This window comes from Neltuma alba, unplaced genomic scaffold (assembly GCF_004799145.2).
Source record: "Neltuma alba isolate B1F8T4 unplaced genomic scaffold, ASM479914v2 tig00001012_pilon, whole genome shotgun sequence".
NCBI lineage: Eukaryota > Viridiplantae > Streptophyta > Magnoliopsida > Fabales > Fabaceae > Neltuma > Neltuma alba.
Window position 1 is genome coordinate 10,450 of NW_021632294.1, and position 8,115 is coordinate 18,564.

Genomic DNA, 8,115 nt, shown 5'->3' on the forward strand with positions numbered 1-8,115 from the left:
GGAGAGCTAATTCTTTCTTTCCTTATATGTTGGCTCTTTTCTAAAATTTTACTAGACTTGCAAAAAGAGTAGCCACTAATCTCATCAGTTCTCCTTTGCTTTCTTCTTTAGCTATGAACTTAATTGGCCACTCATAAGTGAAGACACTTGGATTTTTTTCTCACTTGATCACGTTGATTATCTATTTTCCTACCAAGCGGCTCATGGCATGGGGGGATCTTGTTTCAAAGGCTTTGGTTGTTTTCCCCTTGTTTATTTTGAATAACTCATATTCAATTGTTAGAGTATTAATTCTACTCTATTTAACTCTAATGATCAGAGAAGGCCTTTGGAGGCCCCGGTGAGGAGGGTGGATCAAACAAGATGGAGTCCCATAAAAAGAGGCAGGGGAAGACCGAGAAGAACGTTGAATGAGGTCATTGAAAGAGACCTCCTAGTCAATAACATATCTAAGGATTGGGTTGTTGACAGAGCACGATGGCGTCGTGTGATTCATGTAGCCGACCCCACCTAGTGGGATAAGGCTTGTTGTTGTTGTATTTAACTCTAATGATCCACTCATGAGTAGTCTCCAATGCTTTTCACATTTCTTTTGCTATAGAAAAATTTATAAGTCCATAATATTCTTTATGGCTTAAAGCACTAGTGAGAACTGACATGGTTTTTTTGTTTAGCTATACTAGTCTTATATCATTATTATCATATTCTGCCTGTAACTTTCATATAATTCTTCCTTCTACTACATTAGTTGGCTTATAATCTTTCACATCTCAAATTTTAGACCTAAAAGCCCATAAAATAGCTTAAAGAAGGTAGTCTACTAAGTCCCTTTGAGCAGAAGTCCCAAAGATGTGAAAGAAAGCCAAAACAAGAATAGGGACTAAACTGCAAAGTAAAAGTTTTCAGGAGCTAAAGTGTAATCAAAGTTAGAGGCTCTAGTAAAGTCTCGGAGCCTAGAAAGAGAAAAGATGTTCATTAAAGGTCAAAGGTTAAGTTAGAAGTCTTAAGAGATGGTTTTATGAGGATAAGCCCAAATAGAGACTAAATCATAAATTCAGAAAGTTACGGCTAAGAGGAGTAAAAATGAAAAGTATACAAAAAATTCTAAAAAAAAGTCTAAAAAATGGGAAATAATATTCTATAACTCTTTTATGAAGAGAAATAATGAAAACACCCCTGAGGCAACTTAAATGGAATTTATAAAATTATGGACGGTAAAAAGTATACCGTTTGAAGTAATTATTTGAGATAGCAAGAAGACCTCAAAAATGCATACAAAAATGAGGTTAAATAATTAAAAATTTGTACTAATTTATAAAATTAGTCCCGCATCTAGAAGGCTAGTGTAATAGCTTTAATAAAATATAAAGCCAATTATGCCAATAAGAGGGTATTTTAGGAAATAATTTTTATGCAAGGCTTAAATGAAGTGTTATGTCCTGAGAAAATTTATAAATATTCTCTAGAATTAAAGTAAATTTATAGGATAGACAAAAGAATTTTCTGAGCTCGAAAAGGCCATTAAGAAAGCCAAATAAATGTGAGCCAAGTAAATTGGTATGAAACTTAGAGATTAAGTTTAATCCAATGACTAAGATTCATTCTCCCTTCCTTCCTATTAGATTTTTGACACCTAGCACTTCTAGAAGGATGATATAAGGGATGATGGAAGATGATGTAATAATTATGCAAAAGTGCACTTGAAGTTTCAAATTTGCACTTACAATTTCTATTAGTTTTCAGGGGCATTTTGGTCTATTCAAGACCAAATTTTTGGTTATAAATAGCCCTCCCTCCCCTCACTTTTTTTGGCTAAGATGAGAACAAGAGGGGAAACTCTTGCCATTTTATCTTTTGAAGCTTAATCAAGAGGAAACCATCTACTTTGATCACATAAGCTTGGATACAATGTTAGTTTTATGTTCTAGCTTATATTTTGTTTTGTATTCTTGGGTTTGGTAGTTGAAAAATATAGATTCCCCTAAGGGGAGGTACTGGCCAAAATCTATAAGAGTTAGGGGAGGATGACTTTGATGTTATAACTAGTTAAAACACATTGATTTAAGGTTGTTTTGAGTAGTTTTATGTCGATATTTGAAAGATTATATGATATGAATGTTTGAGGATCAGTTTAGCCAAGTCTGAATCTTCCCCTTAGGATGTGTTTTTGATGATTCTAAGGCTTTCAATGGGTTTGAAGTGGAAAACTAAGTGGAAATAAGTTGAGAAAGTGAAGTTGGAAGTGTTAGAATCAAAAGTGAAATTTGAGAATTCCAAGCCCTATGTTTTGGCCAAGGGCTATTTTTTGGGAAGGAGTTAGATTTTCATTAATCTAAACTCATATTTGGATTCCTTAGGCAAAATTGTGTAGGATTGGCCTATGAGAACAATTTTTACGAAGCTAGAACATTAATCTAAAAATTTGGAGGAAAGGTTAAGTTCAAGAGAGCTAGTCTTGAACCTTATGTAATCTCTTGATCTTAATAGATTGTATGATCATCATGGCTATGTTTAGGACCTTAGAACATCCAAGAGGATATTTTTTGATGTTGACTGCAAGCTATCATGGTTGGGAAGTTAAGGGAGTCAAAGGAAAAGCAAGAAGAAAGCTTCAAGTGTAAGGTAGTGAACTTACCTATTGTCATTGCTTGATATTGTATGCTTGTGTATTGATATGTACATGATATTTGAATGTTATTGTGACATGTTTTGGTTTCTTTAATTTCTATTCATGATGAGTAGATCATGTCTCCATGGCCATACATCAAAAGGTAGCATTAAGCATACTAATATGTCACTAACTAACAAGAGAATAAACAAGTTGCATGTAATGCATTAGCATCCATGCAACATGATTATATGGTATTGTTTGCTACTGAGATTTCTCTGAATCTCATCCCTCCCTTACCAACCATTTAGGTCAATTAATAATACGCAATAATGGCATGAGAAAGAAGGAAAAGAAAATGGAGAATTATTGATGCTAATGAATAAGATTGAAATATAATTCTCATATAATGTAAATTATGTTTTTGGATGCCAACATTGCAATATAATTGATTAGAATGTCTACGGCATGAAAGGAGATATATGAGAATAAATAAATAAGAGTAAGCCCAATTTATGCATACCAAAGTAATAAAAAGAATTAAAGCAAGGTAAAGAGAAAAGCATAGTCCTAAAATAGTTAGCTTCGGGCTCTAGTTTGACCCATCAAATGAACGATTTAAGCCACAAATTTTGGTAGGCATATAGTACACATATCAAGCTTTAAAATGAAAGGTAGATCACCTCAATTGGATGTATACGCAAGGAGATATGAATTTTCAAATTTGAGGCAAGAAATCTGAAAGTTCCAAAATTTACCAAATGAATAGTATTTAATAAATAAACTGTACGAATTGGCAAGAGATAAGTCTAGTTTGATATTTTTTTTCCTTAAAGAGAATTGAAAGATCTTCGAGTAGAAATTTGGAGTACCTCCGTGCAAGTTTTGTAGAATTAGTTATGATTTTTTAAAATTAGAGCTGTAATATAAAAAATGCATAATGAACAATATTTCTGCTCCAAAATGGTCTGAAATGGGTCTAATTGGATTCTAAGGCATAATAGAAGTAAGAATGTTTCATAATCTCCTTCCTTTACTACTTCCCATGGTCCATGTTCAGAGATTGAAATAAAAATCTAAATTCTCATTTTTCAAAAGGTGAAATTTTTTTCCAACGAATGCTAATGGTCGGGTGGTTGAATTTCCTTTAGCCAAAACACTATCACCAAATTGTATCATGATGTCTTCTTGTGGTGGCTAAATCATTTTCGAAAAACCTACTCTAATACTAAGTGTTAGTGTAGCATATATCTAATATATACAGGATGAATTGGGTAAATCAAAAATATTGTCGTGTGAATAATCAAAGACAATTTTAAGAAAGTAAAGAGTAGCGTTAGATAGATTTCATCATAGTTAACTCAAGGTAAGGTAAAGATGAAAAACTATAGAAACACACGAAAGCTTGTCTTGGTTCGGCTTAATCTTCTAGCTTAAATCTAGTCCTCAGGAACCTTTTAAGATATATCCCTCAATTTTGCAACGAGAAATTGAGAACTATTACAATTTGTTTTGAAAAAGTTTGAACAAATATAACACACACTTCAATATTTGACTTTACTAGGATTTTCCAAAAGTAGCATAGTCTTGATTATGTTATTGAGAAGTGATGAACAATAATTATGATTCACAAATAAAAGTTTGGTGCAGTGAGTATGAGGAATTAGAGGATGGGAATCTATACGTCATGAGTGAAGATTTGTTTGTTTTTAATTTTTAGGAAACTAGATAAATATCCTAAAAAATAAATGAGAATATAATATGGTGACGAAAAGAAATTTAAGTAGAAATCACTACAAAAAAACATGCTTTTAGCAACGGAATTTTTTATTTAGCGACGGACTAGCGATGGAATTTGTTCCGTTGCTAATTCCTTTGTCGCTAATTGATTAGCGACGGAATTTTCCGTCGCTAATTACCGACGGAAATTTCCCGTCTATAATCCGTCGCTAATTCTTGACCGAAATTTCCATCGCAAAATTTTTCCGTCGCTAATTCGTCACTAACCCGATTTTTTTAAAAGTAAAATAAAATGCCACATGGCACCTCTACCAATTGCCACGTCATCACTAGGGACCACCTCCATGTGTCTCTGCCACCTCACCTCTACCTGCCACGTGTCGCCACCACATAATTTCCTCTTCAAAGTGACTTCTCCATGGCTCGAACCCAGGACCTCCTCTGTGCGCGCGTGCGGCTTTACCAGTTGAGCTGCAATGAACCTGTTGATTTATTATGTAAAATTAAATATATATATATATTATTTTATACAAACAATTATATATATTATTAAAAACTAAAAATATACTATATGATAATTTTAATCATAACTATTTTAATGAAAAAATATTTTTTTAATATTTTTTAAATAATTTTTTATTCTTAAAAAAATTTTTAATATAATTTTAATTTCTAACCGCACTAATCTTGAATTTTAAATCATAAATAATTTTTTTATAAATATTTTTAAATTTATTTTTTAATTAACATTGATAAGATATACAATTTAATGATATATGTATTATATTACATTATATTATATTATCTATATGTGTTTTATATATTTGAAGAAAATCATTTATAATTAGTCAAAAAATCTTGTTATTCAAAAAATAACTACTATAATAAAATCTAATAAATTATTCTATATAAAAAATTAAATAATTTGAATAGATTATGATAAACAGTATTCTCCTGCTTGTATATATATCCTATGTAATTTATTTTCTTAAAAATTTTTATATATACCATTTGTTTTTGTATTAAGACCAAAATCAATCTATGATGCGTATTAATTATATCGTGATTAAATTTTATTGTTTAATGATTGAAATTCAAAATTCACTTCAATATTAATTTGCATTCATATAAATTTATTAAATCGTTTTGAATTTCTATCACATATTATATATTTCAATATATTTTACATATGATAAAATTATTTCTTATATCATTTTGTATAAAAAAAGTTATTAATAATCTTATTGTATTTTTTAATTATTATTAATAATCAAGAGGAATTTATTTTAACAAAATATAAATAATTTTTCTAAGAAATTATCTTTCTATTTTCAGTATATACATAATGATGACATGAATGATGACTATATCTTCATTAACACCAACTCCATAAGTATATCAATTTATTTTATAATTAAAAATGTTTTTAAATCATTATATTCTTAATTGTTATAATATAATTTTTGTAAGATTATAATTTAAAATAACGAAATTTAAAATTAGTGACGGATTAGCGACGAAATTACGACGGAATAGAATTAGCGACGGAATTAGTGACAAAAACTTCTGTGACAAACAATTTAGCGACGTAATTAGCGACGGAAATTTCCGACGGAAAAAATTCCGTCGCTAATTCCATCGCTAAATATTTATTGATGGATTTTCCGATAGATTAGCGACGGAATTTAGCGACGAACAGAAATTTCGTTGCTAATCCGTCGCTAATATTAGTGACGGAAAAATTTTGTCGCTAATCCGTCGAAAAAATTAGCGATGGAATTTCCGTCGCAATTCCGTCAGAAATTAGCGACGGAATTTGTTTCTGTCGCAAATTCTGTCGATAATTAGCGACGGAATTTGTTTCCGTCGCAAATTCCGTCACTAATCAGCTGTTTTTTTGTAGTGAATAGTGGGAATGAATGAAATTTTTTTTTTAAAAATGTCTAACAATACTTCTTGTATTAACACTTTAGTTTCTAAAAACTATTAGATACTAAATTTATATAGTATAATTCATCTAACTAGCTTTTTAGGAACCTCTTGAGATTTACAAATCTACTATATCCCTTGAGTTTGCAAATGGTACAAGATAACCAAATCTACTTCCACAAGTTTCGTGGATACTTGAGAATATTAACAATTCCCTCTTACAACACTCAAGATCACAAAATTCTTTTAACAATAAATGAACACAATAACTCTCTTAGTAAAGCAATTCTTATTATGCTTAATATGTTCAAAGAAAATAGAGTAACAAATGCTCAAAAGACAACAATTATATAACTGACTCTAACTTTGTTTAAGCTTGCATATATGCATTCTCATCTTGAATATACTTGTATTTATGGTCCAAGTTTGGTAACTAGTTCGTGGGTACATAAATGTTTTTGTTAGAGCTCACCACCATTTGCTTGAGTTGCATTTAATATGTATGACAATAAAGTGTTGGACTCAGATTCTTCACATGTATCATCATATGAAGCTTCCTTCTCTGGTTACTCAAAAAATATTACTGTTATAGAACATTTAAAGTAACTTAGATGCGGCTTTGATGATAAAAAGACTTTCTTTGAAAATTTTTTATATGGTGTTCTGTATTTGCTGCTTCTTTAAACTTAGCTTGGTTGTGTTAGCTTTGAGTTTCTATAATGATGATTTTCTCTAATTCAAATTAGTTTATTAAATAACATTGAGATTGTATGCTTCATATATTATCATTACTTTACTTTGGATCAAGTTATTCCTAAATGTCTACATGTATTTGATCAATGCTCATCTCTTACCTCTAGTTGACATTTCATTTAAAAAAAAAAAAAACCAATAGCATAACAGCCCAAAAATAGGTATCTCTTAAGCTTAGTGCCCTCTTTTAACATCATTTTAAGTCATAGAAGAATTCAATAAACATTAATCTAACAACAATCAATCCACAAAGTAAAATAATTGTAACACATTCATTAATTTTAGAGGAGAATTTTCCAAAAAACAACAAAATTATATTCAATCAAAATTTAACTAATTAGGTGAAATAGAGCAACTAGGATGACAAGTGAAGACAATTCATTATTTAGAATTAAGAAAAGTCATGTTGTGTTTGAATAAACAACATTTTATATTCAATCAAAATTCAACCAACAATCTCACATTTTATGATAAATTTCTACATAAAAGGATAATCTTTGGCTAATTAAAGTAGCAATGCAACAATGGAGGATCTAGACATATGATAATGAAGGCGATAGAAGTAGTTGCAATGGAGAAAGTCACGTGACAGAAAAAGATGGATGGAATAGAGTGTTAAATATAGACGAAGATGAGACAAAGACACATATTGTTCAAACCACTTTATCACGACTTAGGGTATTCATGCGGTGGAAATTAGTGATGGGTTTGGCCAAAAATTTGCCTTTAATGGTTAAGAAAGATTGTTTGAGGGGTAGGTTATGGGTTTGTGAAGACACGCAACAGAGCTTTTGAAAGTATGAGGCTATATCTAAATGAACATGGAAGCTACTATTAGAACTCAACCATCATGTATATGTTCTTATTTAAAAAGGAGGGGTTAAGGAGTATCTAGTATCCTAAAGTATTTTTTCTAGATATGTCTAATGCCTTGAAATATTTTGTTATTCATCTAGAATCCTAAAATATTTTGTTTCATGAGTATCTAGTATCTTGACGCACCGTAAGGGTCTTTTTAAAATGTATCCAACACTAAAGTATTATGTGGTTTAATTTGCCCTTAAAATATTTTCAAGAGCCATTTG